The sequence below is a fragment of the Cupressus sempervirens genome, chromosome 2 (genome assembly GCF_028749045.1).
Source record: "Cupressus sempervirens isolate cs-2001-9-10 chromosome 2, ASM2874904v1, whole genome shotgun sequence".
Classification (NCBI taxonomy): domain Eukaryota; kingdom Viridiplantae; phylum Streptophyta; class Pinopsida; order Cupressales; family Cupressaceae; genus Cupressus; species Cupressus sempervirens.
This window is the reverse complement of record NC_143119.1, coordinates 135754685-135779352: the sequence shown is the minus strand read 5'-3', so window position 1 is coordinate 135779352 and position 24668 is coordinate 135754685.

Here is a 24668-nt window from a genome sequence, read left to right as displayed (position 1 = left end):
TGTGTTACTGGATGTGGTTCTTTTGCTATCTGGTCAGTTTGAATATTCTAGTCTTGTACCTCCCTTACTCTTAGTGACCTTTCTTCTCTTTTAAAATCTTCATTCTCCTTTTTTGATTCCTCCAAAGCATGCTACAAAACATATGTTCTTCTCATTTCCTCTTCATATTTCTTCCTAGCATTAAGGTAGTTTTCATATGTCTGCACTAGTTGTTCTTGAAGAATATCAATCTTGTTCTTGCCTAACATAGCAGTAGTGTTTTGGAGGTTGTAAATTTGATCTGAAGAAGTTGAATGTGCATTCCAAAAAATTGCATTACTTGCTAGTGTCTCTTTAATTTCCATCAAGGTAGGCTTCTTTGATTCTGGAGCTATACTCCAAATAGCCATTTCTTAGTATCTATATTAAATCTTGCCCCCTGCAACTCACCCAATGGATTAATCTCCTCATAAGAGATTGATTTTTCTTGTCTCCTCATTTGATCAAGTAGGAATGATGAACTAATATCCCATCCTAGGAAAACTATCATACCACTCCTTTGTACCAATTCCCTAGCCTCCTCTATAGGCTTTCACTATTAGGATCATAGGCTTGGAGCTTCAGCACCATTTCAGTCACTTTTTCATCTATGTCTCTAGGTTTTACATGTAAAGAAAGTTCATTCTATTTGAGTTTATACAATTTTTTTTGAATTCTTCACTCTTGATAAAATCATCATCCTTCATGAATTCTCGAGCTTGTATAATTCTGTCATCCAGCATCATGGACTATACTTATAAACTATTGGGTCTCCTCTCCTCTTGAGTAGCTTGATCAATTAAGAACTTTTTTTTGGCATCATCAAAATACCTAGTTCCTTTTGGAAGCACTTGTAAGGCTTTCTCACTAGCCTTTTCCAAAACCTCAATCAATTTTTGTTTCTTCTTGCCCCTTTTATCCCAGTCTGAAGGGCTAGGCTAATCTTCTTCATTTGTGATTTCCCAACATCTACCTCTGGAGAAGAAGGGTTTACCCTATCTCTAGCATATTGAGGAACTTGAGCCATAATGTTATCAAACTCCTCAATACACTTATTAATTTGTTTAAAATATGGTAAATTAGAATAGAAGCCCTGGAAATTAGGATCTACTTTCTTCATTTCTTCCTCTACTAAGAGGATTTGTCTCCACTTCTACATCCTATCAACACACACATCTTCATCCAATTGCTGACATCCTCTTTGCAAATTTTCCTTCCAATGATGACATTATAACCCCTCATTTGTTTAAGAGCACTTCTAACAATGTTATATGGGTCATAAACCATAGTGGGTGTAGTAGGGAAATTTAACTCTCTTAGGAAGGCATCAACTTCCTCAATGGAATCTTTACCAATTTCAAAATCCCCTACTTTGAAATTTCTACATAGAAAAGACCCCTTTTTGATGGTTGGCCCTAGATATTCTCTATTCATGGATAACAACTGGCAGAAAATTTCCACTACACCCACTCTCTCCAATACATATCTTGGCAATAAATGAAGGGGTTGGGAACAACCAAAAATTCTAATCACTGTATAGTTTTCTAACAAAAAGGCACTGCCCCAATCATGATCAATTGGTCCCTCATCATCAAAAGACATAGTTGGTCTAACAACCTTCCTAATTAACCTAGGTAATCTTTCCAATTTTGAACCTAACATCCTATGAATAGTTACAACAAAATCATTATAAAAAGAGAGGGAATTAGAAAAAGTTTAGAACCTCTGCCATAATCTTGTCCATATTTGAATAGGCAATCCTCTCCAAAATTGTCCAAAGCTACAATGAAACTGGAATCCACATGGTCCACATTGTAGAAGAGGATGAGATGCATAAGCAACGAGTAATGTAGAAATTTGAAATTGCCAAGATCACCTTGTTGAGTTGTCACCATCTGCTAATGAATACTATCAGCAATGAATGTTCCAAAATCATACCCTACATTATTATGTGGCTCCTAAATATCTAGAGCTATCACATACAATGCTGGGGAGGCATCCATGGATCCATCTACTCCTAATAGTTCGTTCAATCTGAAAACTATTTTCTTAAATTATGCATAGAAATATGACAAGGGTATAAAATTAGTAACCTTTTTCAAGAATTCTCCTTTCATCTTGTTTTCCCTTGGGATATATCACAACATTGTATGTTTTGTATAGAAACCTCTTTGTTTTTGAAATGCTACTTCCAATTTTTCCAAGTTAATAGGAACTAACATGGGACCCTGCAAATAAAATGCTTCAGCAAAAGCATCCTTACTTAACATATAGAGAACACTCATATCCTTTCTATGAAAGACTGAGTGGTTGGATTATATGCATTTATCAGTGCTTTGATAAGGTCAACATCCATGTATACCTCCAACATTATCAACTTCCCTAGGTTCTTCATCCATGGATTTGAGATGGGAACCTTTTGCACCCTATTCTTGTAAAAGTACCAGAATAATTCAATTCCATTGGTGTTCAATACTTGAGCATCTCTATAGAAGCTGTAAGTGTCTCTAAACATGTGGAAATTAGCACTTTGAGCATTGGAAGATTTAGGGAGAATCTTCAACCATTCTTCTACAAATTTGGCAGACAATGAAACCTTGCTGCCCTCTCCAGTGCCCTTCTTTACTGATGATTGTGCTTCTGCCATTCTGATCTTACTACAAATTCTTTTTGCTCTATTAGCTCTAGATATCTGAGAATTCTAGTTTTTTGCAACTTGGTTATGGGCCATGACATTAAATTGTTAAATTTTAATGGCTTTAAATGCTTGCATGTGCATGGATATAGACTATTATCGACCACTACTAGTGGTAAGTACTGCCTTTATTTCATTTGCCTTAGAATGTCAACTCATCAACTATTGGGAACTAGATAATAGATTTGAAAAACTTGTTCTTTTGTAATTTCAAAGTTTCAAGCTTTAAAAATACATTGTACAATCTTATGAGTTGCAAAACCCTTCTTTCTATGCTTTGTCGCAATCAGTTTAACTTAACCTTGAAATCTTTTCATGAAACTGTGAAACCCTTCTTTTTCTTTTCTTGGGCTATCACAATTGTTAAATCAAATATTCTCTTTACCCTTGTGACCCTATGATAAGCCTTATATCCTCTTCCACTGAGATTCCCCTTCTATCACAACTTCATAACTTAAACTTTTCACATCACGGTCTTATAGTTGTCAAAACCCATTTCCTTCTAATCGGTGTGAAGTGGTGAAGATGGCTTCATCTTAACTTTTCATGGCTTCGCAGGATGACATATCTTTCTATCAAAACCTTGGAACATGAAAATCCTTGCCATTGTGGTCTCACAACTGCCAGAAGTCTTTTCCCTTTAATCACTCTAAACATGCAAAAACTGCCTAACTTAACATTTCGTGGTCTCACAACCAACAGACTAACTACCTGGGAAAAATCTCCGATGATGCAATCTCCCTTTTCATGATTGCTGGAAGTCTTTTCTCTTAAACCACTATGAACATGTAAAAATTTCTTGACTTAACATTTCATGGTCTTACAACCAATAGACTAACTACCTAGATAAAACCTCTGATGATGTGATCTCCCTTTTCGCGACTACTGGAAGTCTTTTCCCTTTAATCACTGCAAACATGCAAAAATTGCCTGAATTAACATTTCGCAGTCTCACAACCATAGACTAACTACCTAGATAAAACCTTTGATTATGTGATCTCCCTTTTCACAACTTCGTAACATAAAAGTTCACCGAATCACCATCATTTAACTACTACTGCTGATGCCGCGAAATCTCCTTTTCAAAAAGTCACAAAGTTAACTCCTCATTTATCTTTCCAATTGATGATGATGTGATCTCTGCCCTCCTCATAGTTTCATAATAGACAAACTATTAACTTTCACTTTGATAGTGACATTGTGATAGACCTATTAAAGCCTTTCTCATGGTTTTGCAACTGCCAACTTCAAGCTGATGAAACCCTTTGCAAACCTTCGATGCCATCGACTTCGCATATGTTTTTTTAAACCTTGAATACAATGAAATGATTTTCCCAAAAAATTAAAATTTTACTAATTATTATTTTTTGTTTGCCAATGTATAAATTTTTTTTAGTTTTAAAATAACACAATTCGCCTAGATTTTACACATTGTTTGAGAGACTATGAATGATTCGCCAATGGAGATTATTATTTTTTCTTTGTAAAATATTTTTTTGCCACAAAAAATAAATTTTTTTGTGAGGTGTTTTACACCTTTCACCAAGTTTTTACACATTTTCTAAAGGAGGGGTTTCTTAAAGTATACCTTGATTTCTCTAATCTCTCAAATATGGTGGTAATAACAACAATGTGAGAATCACGTGCCTTAGATTTTCCTAGAATGTCATCAACATAGTCCTCCATTGTGACATGTAGAAGATCATGAAAGATTGTGGTCATTGTGCATTGATAGTTGGCACCAACATTCTTCAAGCCAAAAGGCACAACTTGGTAACAAAAGGTTCTCCATGGGATAGTAAATGCAATTTTGTGTTGATCTTCTTTTACAATTTTGATTTGATTGTAATTGGAGAAACCATCTATTAAAGACAACATTTCATGTCCAATCATCAAATCCACTATAATGTTTATGTTAGGAAGTAGAAAATCATCCTTAGGACATGCAAGATTTAAATCTCAAAAATTTGAATAGATGTGGATGCCCCTAGAGGCTTTACCTACAGGAACAATGTTGGAAACCTACTTAGGATAATCAATAAGTTGGATGAATTTTGCCTCTAGCATTTTTTGTAGTTTTGTTTTGACCAAAAGTGCTACCTTAGGATGCATCTTGTGCAACTTTAGTTTAATAGGTTTAATCTTTGGATCCATTGATAAGTGATGCACAACCAAATTTGTATCTAAACTAGGCATGTCTTTGTATGTCCATTCGAAATTGATTTTTCCTTTCTATAGGAACTTAGTCATCACTTTTTGTTCTTTGGGACTTAGGGTAGCTGCAATGTAGGTGATTTGTAGATTACCTTCTGTGCCCAAGTTAACTAGAATTGTGTCTTCATTCAATATAGATGACTTTTCTAGCGGTAAAGATATAAATGGAAAGTCAACCTCTCCCTCTTCTGGCACCTCTAGGAGATTTTCACTAGAAGATGGATCCTTTATTTTGTCTTTTTCTTCATCCAAAAGTGCTCCAAAAGAGCTTTCAATAGAGGATGTTTCTTCTATTTCTTTATTTTAATTTTTATTTCATTTTTGTGACTAAGAGAGTTGAATTGGCTACCAAAGTAGGCTTCCTCATTGTAATGGATCTTATGTTTGTAATCTTGGAGATTCTTAAGGCCAAATATTGTCATCATTGCTTCATCAAAGTTACAAACATCAAAAGCTAGTGGTGTGTCTTGAAGGTCCCAGTCTATCATGTTAGGGTTAGTGAGGGGTAGGTTAGTGGATGAAAGTTCAAATATGGTGATGACATGGACGTAGTTATCTAGGTCATCTTCAATGTATTGAAAGGGGATTTCGAAGACTTCCTCCTCCCTAATATTAAAATTAGGTTTAGTCGTAAAATAGTTGTTAGCAAAGGACACCTTGGGTTTAATGGAGCCCAAACCACATCCTTTAGGATAGCTATTAGCCTCAAGGGGTTGTCTAATTCTATCTTCTTTAGGTCCAAGACCAGTGTTGTGATATCCCATGTTTTCAATGATGGGAGAAGCCTTGACATACTTATCTTTGAGGAATTCCATAGGATCATCTTTTCCATCAAAATATAGCCAATCTAAGATATTAGACTCCATGTGTTCATCACTAACTAAACCCCAATTTTCAAAGGTTGTTTTATTAACATGCATAGTATCCTTATTTGTAGAAGGTGATATTTGGGAAGGTTTTCCAAAGGATTGAGGGAGAGTGGTAGTTGTCCAACATACAAGGCATTTTAAAACTTCTACTCTACTATTCCTTGATTGACAAAGGTAACCTTCTTTACTATAATATTGACCTTAATATCTTCAACTTTCTCTTTTCCTTTATGGAATCTAGAATCAATATTTGATAACTCTAGAATTATTGTGGAAGGTGTTTCTATTATGGTGAGAGATCTAGGTATAACCTTAGAAAACTTACTGATTGGACAAAAATTTGTTGGGGCACCTTCCAATCTCTTACAAAAAGAAAAAGGCAAAAAATCACCCAGAATTGTGACTTGTCTTCCTTGGTAGGGAAATTTCAAGCGCTGATGATATGTAGAAGGCACCATTTTCAATGTATGTATCCAAGGTCAAACGAGAAAGATATTATACGGTAAGTCCAAATCTAGGACATGGCATTATATATTGACAATTAGCCCAACCTTTAGCGACAACATGATAACTCCTTTTGATTCTCTTTCTTTTTCATCATATGCTATAATGGTTATCCTTTAATTTATGTCTAAGATATCTTCTAGGATCCCTAAGAAGTGGACCATTTTCAATGTACAAAAGTTTAAACCAGGTGGACTCATTTTATTTTGTGTTGTTGTATAAGGACTTCAATGTGGAGAGACAAATTGTGATAGTGATTAAGACCTTGGAAATCTTTGTCTATGAGGATAAGGTGTTGTTGAGCGGCAAGATTTCCAATCATGGCAGTAAATTGGGATGCATTAATGTTTTTAGGAACACAAGACACTAAAAGAGCAGTCTCAAGATTTTCTTTGTGGATTGATGAGGTAGTGAGAAGCTCAAGAATGGATATTTGTGCAAGAGTCTTCCCTAACTAAGATAATACATCATAACAAGAAGCGGGTCTCTAAGAAGTGGATGGTGTTGTAGACACCTAAATTTGATTACATCGCTTTAGTAATCCTATTTAGTTATCTCTAAAGGCATCATTAATTAAATTCCTATTTAATTAATCCTTTGCCATCCCCTAGCTGATTAATTTAATTAATCATCTATAGTCCTAATTGATAAATCAAATGATCTATTATTTATCAATTAAATCCTATTCTTCTATCTAATTCCAAAAATCCCCATTTATTAAATAAATCTATTTGATAAATGAAATCCTCAAATTCAAAAACCCCTAACCTATTTCTAATCCTCCATTTAGCCTAATCCACCCCATCCACCCATACTAACCAAGCTTATCCACTAACTCACCCACCCTCATTAATGCCATCCACTTGCACATCTCTAACATCCCTAATCTAATCCTAAACCCAAGCCTAATCCACCCCCTAATGTTGTCACATTCCTTAAACAAGTTTAAGACTTTCCTAATCCAAACCAAAGTCTCCCCTCAAAAAAACCCAACCACTAAGTCATGAGTGCTCTTACAAAACATAAAGACTCTTACAAGCCCACTCATGACTCTTACATCCATCTTACACACTCTTCCCTCTTCCACACTCATTCCTCTTACATCCCTCTTACATACTCAACCCCACTCATCATGACTTTAACCAACCCTTAACCCTACCCTCTCACACTCCTCCTCCTTGTGACAAGTGTCACCTTCCCATTGGTGCTAAACAAGCACAATCCATGTGCTCCCCTTTGAGTGCATCTTAGCCCTCCTTAAGCCTTCATCCATCCTTGCATCTAAGCCCTCCATCCCTCTACCCCTTAGCCTATAAATTGAATCCCATCCCAAGCCATTTCATCAACAATCTTTGAGCTAAAGTTACCATGCTATTTTGAGAACCAAAGCCATCAACCATACCCTTATAATGCCAAATTGAGAGCTCACAAAGCTACCAATTTGCCATTACCCATCTCCATTGAAGCAACTTTTGAGAATCTTGAGCATACATCCACAGCAAAAGGACACATCTACAGAATCAAGAAAGCATGGAGTGTTTTCTCTTGTGAGGTTTTGCACTTCTTATTTTCTTTCTTAGTCTAAGCATATATGTGAATTTAGTTTTTGGTTTGTGAATGTTTACTTCATTTGTTAATGTTCTTTGCATACTGATTCTGGTTCTACATTTTGGCACGCCCGGTGGGACCCCACTATGGGTCATTTAATCATCTATTTTCATCTATATGTCATTTTTCTAACCATCTAATGTTTGCTGTTGTTTGAGTGTGTTGTGAGGGTGTTTTGCTTGTTTTTGCAGGTTAAAGAACGCACTTAGGAAGAAGAAATACCATCTAAAAAATAAAAAATAAAAATTCGCATTTTCAACTTTTTTTGGCGCAGTTTTGGCGTCTGCAACCTGTTCTGTCTGCGAAAATCGACTTCTGCGAAAATCGACATCTGTGAAAATCCGCGTCTGCGCAAATCGACATCTGCAAAAATTCGCGTCTGCGAAAATCGACGTCTGTGAAAATCCGCGTCTGCGAAAATCGACATCTCTGTTTTGTCCTCTTCGTATTTTGGCGCCTCTGTAGTTCAGCGTCTTTTTATTTTGGCAGACTGTGTTCTCTGCTTGCTTATGTTTCATTTCTGCTATATCATTTAGACCATTTTAAGCATTTTTACGCGTAGAAAAAACAACAAAAAAAGTTAAAATTTTTTTTCCCATAGTTAAGCTCTCATTTTCGAAAATTTTGGCTAACTAACTAAATTGCTTTTTTTTTGTCTCATTGCAGGTTGGAGCACATATGGAACCACTAACCATGTTTCTTGCAGGTTTTCATGTTGCTAAAAAATGAACTTGAATGTTTAACCATTTGTCTTTGAATGCATGTTGCTAAAAAAAAAATGAACTTGAATGGTTAAACACATTTTTCATTGAATGAATGTTGCTCAAAAACACACTCTTGAATGTCATGGATTAAAATCAACTTTCTTTGAAATGCATGCTTAAAACAAAAAAATCCAATCTTGAATGCCAAGGAATCAATTAACCATTACAAATCTCTTTTTCACATGCAATCTAGGTAAAGTTGGATTTTTGGACATTTAAGAAACTTTGTTAAGTTAAAATACAAATTTACAAAAATTAATTTGAGTAGTTCCTTGGACTCACCTCTTTTCTAATCACCCATCAAACATTAACCATTGGTTGCAATCTCAGCGCCATTTATGGGGATGGGTCTACTTGAAAAAGGTGTTAAATGTTCCACAATCTAACTTACTCACTTGGTCTTTGAACGTTTGCTTTAACTTTATCAAAATTCTTAAATGGTCAAAACTCTAGATTAAATCGATCACACTTTGAGTTTGGGCACTAAAATTGAACAACAACTGACGTGGAGAGTCTCCGAGCACGCGCTTGAAATCGAATCTCACACACTTTTGCTTTGGGCTTAAAACAAACTCACACTCAATCTTGAATGCCTTAAAGAAAATTAATCGATACTTGACGTGGAGGGCCTCCGGGCGCACGAGTTTGCTTTTGTTGACCCTAACTCTTCTTATTGTGTGCATTCTTCGATCGATTTACTTTTGTTGGCGCTTCAAGTTGGAATTGAACATTGTCTCTTAAACATGAGTGCTTGCAAAGTCTAGATTAGCACACATAAGAGTCAGTTGGTAAAAGAACAAGCGTGTTTTTTAGCCCAAGGTCATCCGAGTCTTCTCTCCCCTTGTCGTCTTTCGAGGCCATCTTGGGTGCATAAGATTAGGATCCAAAACCTTGTTTCTTTTTTAGGAGGCCTGCTTGGGGATTTCATCACCCCTTGGACGACCTCAACTCCAGCGTTCCGGCAGAGTATAAGAATCGGGAGGTGAATCGAAAGACACCTCTCTTGGGATCAAGATTTTGTCATTCAGGCTAAGCCTCAAGGAACTTTATACCCTTGAGAAGTGAAAGAGGAGAAGTGGGTTACCGCTCCTCTCGGCTGTGTGACATCCTTTTGGTCTCATCTACGGATTTGGGCCTCACGTACCTTGCGTATATCGAGGACTCCCTAGCTAAACCAATTGTCTGCCTTGCAGAAAACCATCTAGGATGTTAATGTGTTTGGAGTGACTGATCGAAACATTTGTAGAACACACACACTCCTTGGCGCAAGTACCACATTCTGAGAACCACAAACTTCTATCTAGGTGTTCCTATCTATTACTTGTTTTTATTTTACTTGTTGAATGAATGTTTGCCAAACTTGGTCAATCCTAGCCTAGGGCACACTTAGCGTAGTCACTGCCTATTTTGGAAGTTGAACAAGTTGAAGAAAAACAACTGAGTTTTTTCCCAAAGCCAAGCAAGATTCAGAAATTTATGTCGGAACAACCCAAACCCAAATAGAAGTTTCACAAGGTCAAACTCAAGCCATCTCTAGCATACCAAGAACTTTCAGCCAAGAGAAAAGCAATAACACCAAGCCCACGAATTTCCAAACTCCACAAAGTAGAGGACAAAGCTATCGACGAAGCACTTCAAGAGGCCTGGTTAGAGCGCACCATCAAATTTAGCCAACATCCAGGAGTTAATCCTGCTTATGCCTTACCAACTAGGCATGATTTCTATGATTAGACACCCTTGTTTCTCCACATCTTCTTGGATAAGCTTCACTCTAGAGTCATCTTTGTAGAAAAGCCAGCCATCTTAGGTTATCCCCTTAAGCATTATTAGCTCATCCATCTCATTTAGAATCATACCATCTAGCCAGTAATCGAAATTCTGCATATCTAAGCTTTCAAAGTTGTTGTCACCTTGCTAAAAGTTTGCCATTCCTAAAATCTTCCAAATCCACCAATCTCACCAAGGTTATCCCTTTGACATAGCTTTGTCTAGGGTAATCTAGCTTTGTCACTTGTTATCCCTCATCACCTTGAGCTAAAGGTTGGGATTCACAAGTGGTCAATCTCGTGTTCTTCCTAAAGGATCATCAGTCTATCCTTAAGTTGACACAATCACCACCAAGCTTCCACATAGGAAAGCAGACCTTTTGTACTTTGACAACATATCTTTGAAGTTAGAATCCCCAACCCAATCCTCCTTAGGTTTTGTCATATAGCTTTGCCTCAACCTAGGAAATCATTTGCATAGAAAAGCCTTCCCCCTTTTGCATCCATCAACATTATTGCATCTCATCCCTAGGAGCATTTTTTCATGCCACCCGTCACTCGCTTAGCCAAGAAGAAAGAAACAATGGAGCCCTATCATTTAGATCGAACAGCCTCACCCCCCTTGAGCACTCAGCCATCCTTCAGCCCAGAGCCAGCTATGCCATCACCTACTGACATTGAAGCTTTCATGAACCAACCAGGAAATGCAGTATTGGTAAACGCCATTATAGACAAAAACAAAGAGACAATCATGGCTAATTTTCAAAGGGACAATGTAGGAACCTTTGACTTTGGAAGACCCCCTCCATTATCAGATCCATCTCACCCATTGTTTAGGCAGCTGCCACCACCCATAGGCTCTTATGATCCAAATTATCCTCAATTTATTCCAAAAGAAGAGCCCCCAGCCAATCCATACGACCCAACAGACCCAAACATACCATCATCCACCCAAGTTGAAATCTCCATGCCGCAAGCCAACCCAGCCACCACCACTCCATCCTTGGTTCATACCTCTCCGCTCCAAACCCCCTTTACCCAAAACACCTCACCATTCACCCCCTTCACTATTGCTGCTGCTCCCCAACCTAGCCTTCCCAATCCACCCATCTCCCAAATCAGTGCTAGCATCTTTGGCCAACCTCAACAATATGCAACAGGGATGCCACCCATGGGGCCAAGTAATCAACCTTTCATCGCCCCCAACTTGTTCACCACAAGCCAAAGCACAATCCCATCATTTCCATTAGGTCTTGGGATCTCAATACCACCAGCCACAAATCCACAAGCTACTACCTTCACTCCACAAAGCTATCAAAACCCACAAGCTACTGCCAATCTTCTACCAAGCTCCCAAGTGACCCTAGCTCCCACCACCACTCTACCAAGCTTCCAAATCCAGCCACAAAGCTATCAAACCCCATCAGTTCCATTCCCAAGTTTTCAATTCCCACCACCTCCACCACCAACTAATTCATTACCTCCAATTACCAACTACTTTTCAATGCCACTTCAAGGAGGTAATCCACCACCCCAACCAACCACCAATTATTTGCAGATGCCATCCCAAATGGGGGCGCAACCCACATATATTGGTCAAACCCCACAAGCCCTCTGATCCTTTCCCCAAGCCTCACAACCATCTTATACCTTACCTCCACAAAGCAATCCATTTATCCCACAGCCAGCTTATGTTCCTCAATCCCAACCTCAAATCCCATATCAACAGCAAGCCTCGCAGCACATGCAACAATATGCGCCACCTCCCCCTCAACAACCCGTCATCCACCATGCAGCTGCCCAAACAATGTACAATCCCTATCAGCAAATCTCTCATAACCATCCATATTCAATGGCCCCATCCAACACATACCTACCTCAAGGCACTCCTACATTGGGGGCACCCTAACCATCACCTATCAATTCAGAGTGGGAGCAAATGAAGACAGCCCTGAAAGCCATCCAAGAAGGGAATGATCCAAAGACATTCAAGTTTGAGAATGTGTGTCCTTACCCATTTGACAGAGCCATTACCACAACACCATTTCCCAAACACTTTGAGGTACCTAAATTTGACAAATTCAGAGGAAAAGGAGACCCTGTCACACATATCAAAGAATTTTACATGCATTGCCAGGATGTGGCATACAATGATGTCTTCCTCTTGCGCCTTTTTCCCAAAAGCTTGGCTGGACCAGCTCTTGAATGGTTTTATAAAATCCCCTATGGCACAATTAAGAACTTTGCTGAATTATCTGAGGCATTTGTAGCCCAATATGCCCATCTTGTTGAAACAGAGCTATCAATAGTTGATCTTGTCCACACCAAGCAAAAAGGTGGAGAAAGCCTTGCCGAATACCTGCAAAGATGGCAAACCCTTACCACCCGCATATCCTACACCTTGCCAGAACGCCATGTGGTGAAAATGTTTATTGATAATGCACATCCCAGCTTGGCTCACCACCAGACCTATAAGGATATCAAAGAGAAAGGAATGATCCTTGAGCAAGGACTCATCAAAGATGGTGTGGTAAAGATTTACAAAGAGGCCAACCAAAATCAATCACATTCCAATGACAAGTCTAGGTATTGGAACAAAAACAAGCATGTTGCAACAGATGGGGTTACTGACACCAGACATGTGAATATCATTGGTCCTTCTTGAAACTAGTCTAACCCACCATATCAAAAAAACAACCAACAAGCTACCAATTACCAACAACGAAATAACCAAAGCTATCAAAACCATAATACAAGACCCAACTTTCAAGGGTCTAACAATCAAGCTAATGCCATCAATGTAGCTGCAGGGCAAAAGCCCAGATTCCAACCTGCACCTAGAAACTATACACCCCTTGGTGAGCCATTGGATGTTATTTTTGAGAAATTGGCTAAGGAAAACCTTATCAAATTTCCTCCTACCCAGCAAATCGATCCAAGCCAATCCAAAGCTGCATGGTACAAGGACAATGAGTATTGCAAGTTCCATAGGGTAAATGGTCACACCACCCTCAGATGCATGAAACTGAAAGACTATGTGCAAGACCTCATTGATCAGAAGGAAATCACTGTTGGTGCCCAAAAATCTCCCAATGCAGGCTTACAAATTTATCAAAATGCTTTTCCTCCACACAACAACCAAAATCTTGGAAAAGCACCTATCCAAAACAACACCAACAACCGCCAGCCAAACCAACAACATGGGAAGAACAATGACCACACTTCATCCTATATAGACTATGGTAGCCTTATAGGTTGTATATCTGAGAAAGAGCCTTCAGTCAATGTTATCAATATCCGAGGACCAGACAATGAGTGTGCGGTCACCACTCGAAGAGCGCGATTTAACATCGCAGGCCCACCAGTTTCATCAACACCATCAACTCCATCAAAAAGCTGGTACAATATTTTGGAACACCTTGGGAACATGCCAGCCCAAATATCCATTTTAGACCTTCTCCGCACTAGTCCTGTGTACAAAGACATCCTTGACAGTGCTCTCATAGAATCCCGTGTCCCTTCTGATATCAATGCTACTGATTTTCGTAATCTTGTTGGACACCTTTCATCCTCATGTGCCCTATCTTTCAAACCCACCGACATACCCGTGGTTGAGCCAGATCACACCCTTCCACTTCGCATAGCCATCATGGTATCCAATTTTGCCGTGAAAAGAGTAATGATAGATAATGGATCAGCCTTGAACATTTGCACCCTAAAATTCATAAAACAAGCTGGGTATAGTGAGGCAGATATGATCAGTGAGGTTATCACCATCAAAGCTTATGACAACTTGGAAAGGACCACAGAAGGGACTATTTTGCTACCAATCAAGGTTGGTCCAGTCATTCAAGAGACAGTTTGCCATGTTGTTGATCTAAACCTACCATTTAACATCCTCCTCGGTCGCCCATGGATTCATGCTATGAAGGCCATTCCATCCACCTACCATCAGTGCATCAAATTTCCACATCAAGGCACTGAGGTAACCATCAATGCCGATCCAGAACCCTTTGCTTACTGCAATGCAGTTGAAGCTTCATATACAAACCATTGCCCTGGAATGGACATCGGCACAGCCATCGCCAGCTCATCCCACACTTGTAATGACGCAGAAACCATCCTTGCCTCTACCCTATCTACTATAAAGATCAACAACAAAGGATGTGGAGAATATAGTCTATCAGATGCATTTGCTGTCGGAGCAATCCCACTTGATCCACATACCCATGGACGGCCAACATATCACAAAGCTAAGGAGATTCCACCTCCTCAATACAAACAGTTTGGCCCAACCACCTTTGTGTCCTCAAAAACCCCTCTTCATGAGGAGCTCACTCTAGATATCAACAATTGGCTACATAAGGATGCACCTCCAAGAAATCAAGCACGCCTTGATCACTTTAGCCAAAAGTATCCCCAACAACATAAGCTCGTCACTGAAAAATGGAACTATCAAGGAGGTGGACTAGGACCAGAAGAAAGGGGCATGCAATGTCCCATCAAAGCACATGATTGGGAAGTAAAGTTAGGTCTTGGCTTTGGCATACCCACAACTGGGGGCACCAACGAGAATGGTCACGCTTTTTCGAACATCCACCGTGACCTTGTCAAAATCGAAGACATTCCTGAGGAAGTTGAAAAGAGAGCCTATGACGATATCCCAGACCAAATCTTCCTAGGAGACTCTGTTCTCCGAGAACTATCCATCCATCTCATTGACCTACCACTTGCTCATCCACAACTCATAGATTGGGACCAACCAAGTGTCATACATATTGATGAGTTTGCATCAGAGGAAGCGCTTCTAAGATTCATGGGAGCCGAAACTCCTCATAAGAAGACAAAGCCAGATTCTACCTACATCTACAAGCTAGATCCCAAGGGGTATTTTGGAGAAAATCACCAACCTAGTTTCGATACACCCAAAACTGGAACTAAGGTAAATCTGGGACTAGCTAAGGCAGTGAAGAGAACCCCTTAGCAAGAAAATCCAGAGCCACAAGCAGAACATGAGGATTTAGTATTGCCTCCTCAAGATAATCGACCAGAGGTGTCTTCTATTCTAATAGAGGATACTAGAGAAGTCAACATTGGTTCTTCAGAGATCCCTAGAATTGTTCACATTGCTGCATCCCTATCACAAGACCAAGCTGACCTCCTCTTTGAGGTTTTATGAGAGAACATTGGCCGATTTGCATGGTCATATCAGGACATGCTAGGACTTGATCCAAAGCTTGTAGTTCATCATCTTGCAGTTGATCCAAAGATCAAGCCCGTCAGACAAAAGCTTAGAAAAATGCACCCCAAGGTGGCATTACTAGTCAAAGCTGAACTAGAAAGAATGTTAGCTACTAAGGTTATCCGACCTATTGACTACTCAGAATGGATCTCCAACATGGTCCCTGTCACTAAGCCTTCCGGTGACATCAAAATCTACACTAATTTTAGAGATCTTAACAAAGCTTGTCCAAAGGATGATTTTCCCTTGCCCAACATAGATATGATTGTAGATCTTACAGCTGGACATGAAATTTTGTCCCTTATGGATGGATTTTCTGGGTATAATCAGATCAAGATTGCAGAAGAGGACCAGCATAAGACAGCATTCACTACCCCTTGGGGAACCTTTTGCTACACCATGATGCCTTTTGGCCTAAAGAATGCTGGGGCTACCTATCAAAGAGCTATGACAACCATTTTCCATGATCTTATCCATAGCATTTTGGAGGATTATGTGGACGATATCCTAGTCAAATCTCACACCTTCATGGATCATCTTGCTGACCTGGAGAAAATCTTTGATAGGTTGGCCCAATATTATCTCATGCTAAATCCCAAGAAGTGTGTCTTTGGGGTCACATCTGGCAAGCTTCTAGGCTTCATAGTTTCTAAACGGGGTATAGAGATCGACCCTAAAAAGGTCAAGGCTATCTTAGACATGCCTCCTCCCCAGACACTGCGACAGCTTCGCTCTCTTCAGGGAAAACTTCAATCTGTCCGGCGCTTCATCTCCCAACTTGCAGATAAGTGTACACCATTTTCACACTTGCTAAAGAAGAATGAGAACTTCAAGTGGGATCTTTTATGTCAGCGCAGCTTTGATCAGCTCAAGCAGTATCTCACCAATCCCCCTATCTTGGTTCCACCAGTTCCTGGTCGTCCCTTGATCTTGTATATATCAGCAACACCTACTGCTCTAGGGGCACTTCTAGCACAACATGATGATTATAGCAGAGAGAGAGCCATCTACTATATCAGTAGAACCCTAGTTGGTTATGAACTCAATTACACTCCTATGGAAAAAGCTTGTTTGGCAGTTGTTTTCTCAACTCAAAAGCTTCGCCACTACATGCTAAGTCATACCATCCAACTAGTCTCCAAGATTGACCCTCTCAAGTATATGCTCTCCAGAATAGCACTTACAGGCCATTTGGCCAAATGGGTTATGCTACTAAGTGAGTTTGACATCCAGTATGTGGACAGAAAGGCAATCAAAGGGCAAGCTATAGCAGATCACCTAGCTGATGCACCTCTAGTAGATGCATATCCTTTGCTCACAGAATTTCCAGATGAGCATATCTGCCTAATTGAAGAACAACCCCCATGGAAGCTTTATTTTGATGGCTCATACACCTCTCATGGATCAGGGGCAGGAATATTATTAGTTACACCTCAAGGAGATTATATTCCAAAAGCCTTCAAGCTACAATTCCCTAGCACCAACAATATAACAGAATATGAAGCTCTTGTAGCAGGATTAAAGATAGCTGCAGAATGGAATATCACTGAGTTACAAGTCTTTGGTGATTCCCAACTCATCATCAAACAAGTCTTAAATGAATATCAAACCAAAGATGAAAAGCTATTACCCTACAAAGAGCTAGTTGATCAGCTGACCCAGCATTTTACAAAGCTTCAGTTTACACAAGTGCCTCGAATGCAGAACAAGGCAGCAGATGCCATGGCCACTATCGGCTTGCTCTTGGAAATTCCCCAAGAAGCTACACAGTATGAGTTTTTAGTTGAGCAGCTCCTCACACCTGCCTATGCGAATGAGGATTCAAACCGTGTTTGTATCTTGGTTGGTCCCCAATCCCCTTGGTACCATGAAATTCACGCTTACCTTAACGATGGTATCATATCCCCTCACCTCACACGTACCCAACGCCAGAACCTCATCCAAAAATCATCCCGCTATGTTATCATAGCCAATACCCTATATCGTCAGGGTTATCACGATACTCTCTCTCGATGTTTAGATGAAAATGAGGCCGCGATGGCATTAAAAGAAGTACATTCTGGACTTTGCGGTGCCCACACGAGTGGTATTGTCCTAGCACGACAAATCCTTAGAGCAGGTTACTATTGGCCTACCATTGAAGAAGACTCTTGTGACTTTGTCAGAAAGTGTCTCCCATGTCAGCAGCATGCAAATCTTGTGCACGCTCTAGCACAGGATCTACAGCCTATTGCACCACCTTGGCCTTTTGCTTGTTGGGGCCTTGATCTAGTTGGAACTATCACACCTCTCTCATCTGATGGACATAAATGGATAATAACAGCTATAGACTATTTCACTAAGTGGGTGGAAGTAGTCCCCCTAGTCTCAGCTACAGGAGTTCAAGTCTCCAAGTTCATCTTGTACCACATTGTTTGCCGCTTCGGCATCCCATCCACCATCTTCACTGACCACGGAGGTAACTTTGAAAATCTCAACATGGAAGAATTATGCACTTCCCTCCGCATCCATCACCGCTTTTCTAGTCCATATTTCCCACAAGGTAACGGCCAGGCAGAGGCAACTAATAAAACCCTCCTCAAAATCCTAAAGAAAGTTGTCAATGATTCCAGCCGTGATTGGCACCTTCAAATAAATCTGGCTCTATGGGCCTATCGAACTTCCTTCCGTACATCCACAGGCACAACTCCATACTCCCTAGTCTATGGTGCCGAAGCGGTATTACCTATAGAAGTTGAACTTCCTTCACTACGCATATCTTTGCGAGGGCAAATCTCAGATGAAGAATACAGAGTAGCTCGACTCACCCAGCTAGATCTCTTAGACGAGAAGAGACAACAAGCCTATGACCATCTCACAGTCTATCAAACTCGTCTCAAAAGGAATTTCAACAAGAAGGTGCTCCCACGACACTTTTAGCCAGGTGACATGGTCCTCAAAGAAAATATGAAAGTCCAAGCAGATCGAGAAAAGAAAGGAAAGTTTGAACCTACATGGCTTGGTCCCTATGTGGTTACTGCCTCCTTTGGCTCCAGAGCCTATCAATTATCTACACCAGAAGGAGAACTCTTGAATGATCCCACTAACATCATTCATCTCAAGAAGTTCTATGCTTGAAGATCCTTGGTATACCCAGCTTTTGAAAAATACAAGAAAAAAATAGTAAAGAGAAATAAGCGTCCAATGGTGAAAACTTGGAAATTCAAGCGCCTTGGATAGGTACCTTGGTGAAAACCTAGTAATTCAGGCGCCTTGTGTGCTAAAGACTAATCCATTATCTATCACTATCCTATCCCTCATCCATCCACCCACCATCCCATAAAACACCTGCTTGTTCCCTTGGTGTTCCAATCAAATATCCAAAATCTGATGGAGCTTGTCAATACCTCCTGTACAGCTTGTAAATCTTGTACCAAAGCTTGTATTATACCTTGTAAATCTTGTACCATACCTTGTATATATTCGAATCTTGTCCAAAGCTTGTACCATATTCCATCTTGTAAATGATCTTGTATCCTAGCTTGTATCCTATCACATGCACACACATAATCCCATTTTCCTTAAACTTTTCACAAACCATCTACCTATCCACCTATCAACTATTATAGACACCCCATCCTTCACAAACATTTCCATCTCACAAAAAACCAAAACATGAACAAACTTGTACATTTGTAACATATTTTGGTCTGTCAGCTTGTACATCCTCTTTAGCTTAGTATCATTGTATCTATCCGGCTTTCGTGTTAGTTCATCCTTGGTCAACATCTTGCACACATCGCACACCTTGGTTAGATATTCCAATGCATCCTTTAGCTAGATCTCCTATCACCAAAGTGTTATCCTTCTTAGTTCAGCTTGCCAGATGCATCACTCATCCAGATCCATCAGCTTAGGTGCTCTCTGATAGATTTTTGCAGGATATAGCTTTCCTCATGTTTGATCTTGGTCCGTTAGTACCTTGTCCTACCCATCTCGTTGGCAAACAGTTCTCTTTTGGATTTTCACTTTCTTTTGATTTGGGATCTTCCCTTTTGGGTCTTAAAATATCTTTTCCAAGAAATCTCCTTGTTCCCTCCTCAAGGTTGCCATGATCTTCCATATCATGGTATGCTGCGAATGGGGCAATTAGAGCGTAAGGTCTTGATCAGGTCTTTTGCTTGTTTTCTTTTTCTGCTTGTGGGTTACCTAGTGTCGTTTCCACACTGCTTCCTCTGGGATTCATGTGTGATACTGGGGCAATCCTTGTGTGTTTGTTTTGAGTCAGTTCGTCAGTCCTCTGGACGGTTGGTGAAAAGGCCTTGATGTTCTTGGTAACCTTGGCAATTAACCAACAGTCCTATAGCAAATCTAGTGCTCAACTACATGGTGGTACTTCTCTTTGAAGTATCCCCCCACTCAAAAAGCTTCAATGGATTCCTTTTATAGCGCTCCGCTCCTCCATCTCCCCCCCCAATCTTGGAAAGTCTTAAGCTTGCTTTACTATTGTGCCTCTGATTTCCCTTTATCATTCTTCCGTAGTGAGAGTTTGAGCTAATTCAGCCCCTTCTCTTTGCCAACCTGCGTCTCAGCTCGCCTCAATTTCTTGTACTTTTCAAGAAGTCATCGAGCCTCATTTCTCTCCCCGCCGCCTTCTTGAGGGGGCATCATCTAAGTCTAGTCTCTCCTCTTCTTATCTGAGACAGGGGCAACCTCGTTGCTAAAACATCTTCCTCGTGTCGTCTTCATTCGAATTTCTTTGAAATAGTGTTGTCTCAACACTATGTCAAAGAGGGGCAAAATGTAGACACCTAAATTTGATTACATCGCTTTAGTAATCCTATTTAGTTATCTCTAAAGGCATCATTAATTAAATTCCTATTTAATTAATCCTTTGCCATCCCCTAGCTGATTAATTTAATTAATCATCTATAGTCCTAATTGATAAATCAAATGATCTATTATTTATCAATTAAATCCTATTCTTCTATCTAATTCCAAAAATCCCCATTTATTAAATAAATCTATTTGATAAATGAAATCCTCAAATTCAAAAACCCCTAACCTATTTCTAATCCTCCATTTAGCCTAATCCACCCCATCCACCCATACTAACCAAGCTTAGCCACTAACTCACCCACCCTCATTAATGCCATCCACTTGCACATCTCTAACATCCCTAATCTAATCCTAAACCCAAGCCTAATCCACCCCCTAATGTTGTCACATTCCTTAAACAAGTTTAAGACTTTCCTAATCCAAACCAAAGTCTCCCCTCAAAAAAACCCAACCACTAAGTCATGAGTGCTCTTACAAAACATAAAGACTCTTACAAGCCCACTCATGACTCTTACATCCATCTTACACACTCTTCCCTCTTCCACACTCATTCCTCTTACATCCCTCTTACATACTCAACCCCACTCATCATGACTTTAACCAACCCTTAACCCTACCCTCTCACACTCCTCCTCCTTGTGACAAGTGTCACCTTCCCATTGGTGCTAAACAAGCACAATCCATGTGCTCCCCTTTGAGTGCATCTTAGCCCTCCTTAAGCCTTCATCCATCCTTGCATCTAAGCCCTCCATCCCTCTACCCCTTAGCCTATAAATTGAATCCCATCCCAAGCCATTTCATCAACAATCTTTGAGCTAAAGTTACCATGCTATTTTGAGAACCAAAGCCATCAACCATACCCTTATAATGCCAAATTGAGAGCTCACAAAGCTACCAATTTGCCATTACCCATCTCCATTGAAGCAGCTTTTGAGCATCTTGAGCATACATCCACAGCAAAAGGACACATCTACAGAATCAAGAAAGCATGGAGTGTTTTCTCTTGTGAGGTTTTGCACTTCTTATTTTCTTTCTTAGTCTAAGCATATATGTGAATTTAGTTTTTGGTTTGTGAATGTTTACTTCATTTGTTAATGTTCTTTGCATACTGATTCTGGTTCTACAGGTGTAGCAGGCACATGTAAAACTAATGTATTAGTGGGAGTGGGAGTGACAGCTTGCAAAGTAATTCTTCCTTGCCGAGTGGTTGCACCACAATCAACTACTTGTAGGATGAGGGTATTTACATGAGTGTCTACTTCAATGCAACCACCACCACATGAAATTTTTATTTCTATTTTACAACACAAGGAGTCAAATTATGATATGTGGTTAGTAGAATAGTTATAATGTAGTGTGTTAGACATGGAAACTTGATTGAAATTGTTCGTGTTGCTATTTCCATTTTTGTTATTGTCATTTTTGTGGTTGGGGAATGACTTTTGAAATATCTTTAGTTTGGCATTTTTAGAGGGTGGTCCTTTTTCAATAGAAATTTCCCCATCATTGACAAGATTTTGGATGAAGACTTTGATCTTGATACACTTATTAGTATCATGTCCTTTGATGCAGTGGTACTTACAATATTCATTTTCCCTATACCATTTGGATTTGGGTTGATTTTCATCAAAAGACCATGTGTTGGGAAAAATCATCAAATGGTGATCCACTAGCTTCTGGAATATGGTGTCTAATGGTTCACGAAAGCTAGTGAACTTTCTATTTTGGTCATAATCACAATTATAATTGTTATTGTTGTTATTGTGAGGAAATAATTGTGTTTGATTACGAGATTGTTGGTTGTTCTGATTGTTGTTTTGATTTTGATTTTGATTATCACATTTTGAATTGTTGTTGTTTTAGTTACTATAGTTGTTGTTGTTATTTCTACCTTGAAGGCTTTGTACACTTTTGACATTGATGACACCATCATGGGTAACACTTCTATTTTTGGACCAAAACTTCAATTTGTTATTATTGTTTGTGTCATTATTTGATGTTGAAGAGCTATAATATTTCACGAAACTCTTTTCTAAGAGTCCATTTTCTTTGTTCTTACCTTTCTTGACTAATGTGGAAAAGTCCTCAAGACTAGCCATCTTCATTTGGAAAGAGATCTCCAGGATCAAATTGTTAATAAAAATGTCTACAAGGTTGAAATCTTCAATTTTGTATGGCATGTAATTAGCAAGATGTCGCCATCATTGTAGAAAATTGGAACTATTGACATTAAAGTAATGTTTGTTATTAGTGACACACATTTATTTAGATTATAAGTATCTACCAAGCATATTGTATAGTTAACAAATTTAACCAAGCATTTCAGTCTCTACCGAGTTCTATAGTTGCCACCGAATCCAAAAGATAGTATTTATCGCACCGAGTAGTTTCTACCATAATGGTTATTAGTAGTGTAAACTGAGCTTCATAAGATTTACCAAGTTCCTTAGTGAAAACTAAGTTACGTAGTGCTTATTGAGTTTGCAATATCAATAATGAGAATCTAATATTAATCGAGACACTCAATGTTTACCAAGTAATTCAGTTTATATCGAGCTCGTAGTTATAGCATTTACCAAGCCATGCAGTATGAATCAAGTGATTCAATTTCTATGCCGAGTTTCATAATATTCATCGAGTCACCAGTGCAGACCAAGTTCAAACTACTTCGAAAGTGATTAGTATGGACTAGGCTTCTATTTCTATTGAATGCATGAAGATGTTGAGCATTGGTTATGGATGTTGAGTATTAGAACCTCATCGAGCTAGTCTTCAGAACCTGAGTTCTTGCAGTTTGGGCCGACTTTTTTTGTAGTTTGTGTAAACTTGTATTGTAGCCAAATTTGTTGATTTGTAAATTGGATTGGTATATATGTAATTTATTGTATCACATCCAATGTAATAAAAAGTAAGTAATGTAACAACTAGAGAAGAGAAAACAAGCAAAGTATAAGGCTACACGCATCATAAGGAGTAGTAAATATTTATTTATCACTGCAAGGTGATCATTAAACTCAAAGATATCTCATTCAACAAACCTAGTTGTAAATTAGAGATCAGCGACTATTTCATCCTAACAGGTGGATCAGTTAAATCCTTTCACAAGGTAGACTTAACAGTCTTGTGTAAATCTCTTTACCGTGTGCATACTTTATTGTATGTTTGTAAATCCTTTTGCAAGGTGGACCTAGCAGTCTTTATAGCTCCTAATAGGGTAGATCATTAGGAGTGATCATTGTAAGCCATAATAGGCCAAGTTTATACTACAGTACTAAAGCTTGTGGGTATCATCCCCACCCTAGTTTTACTTTCTATTTGGAAGCTTTTTGGGTCACCAAAATTGTGTGTCAAAGTGTTTTGAATGCTTAATATTTTTAGCTTCTCATGCATGCAATTAGATCAAATATATATGAAGGATTATTGGTAATTAATTAAAGAGTAAAGTTTTACTAGTTAGTAATTCACCCCTCCCCTCTTAGTAACCTAGCCTATCATATCTATTTCCAACAAATGGTATTAGAGCTTTTGTTGTTCTCGGAGAAAAGTTTAACAACTTGAGCAAAGATCAAAGGCTATGGAGGTATTTAGACTTGACAAGGCTATTGACAATGAGAAGCTAGATTTGGAAATGGCTATTGCACAACTCAAGAAAGAAAAGGAGAAACTCTCTCAATATCTGAAAAGAAGAAAATATCTTGCAATCTAGATGAATGGCCATCTCTACATTGAAGAAAGAAATGAAGACATCCATTCAGCAGGCAATCCAAATGAAGCCAATGAAGCAATCAATGAAATATTAGAGAGGAATGGTTCACTTCAAGAGTAAATAAGATAACTAAGAAGAGAGAGAGGAATTTAGTTAGTAAAACTATGTAAAGTTATGGAAGAGAAAAACGATATAAAAGAAGAAATAGAAGGAAAGAACAATGAGATTCAACATTTATCCGTTCAACAAGAAGACTTTATTAATTAGCTCACCAATGCAAATGAAGAAATCATGAATCTAAGATCAGAAAATGAAAGGTTTTTGAATAATTTAAACATTGAAAAGAAAACCAATGAGAGGGTGATGAAATATCAAGCAAACATTAATCAATTGAATGGACAAAGTCATTTTAGACAAAAGGGTAAAGCAAGAATTAGATATATAGAAGAAGGTGAATCATCCAA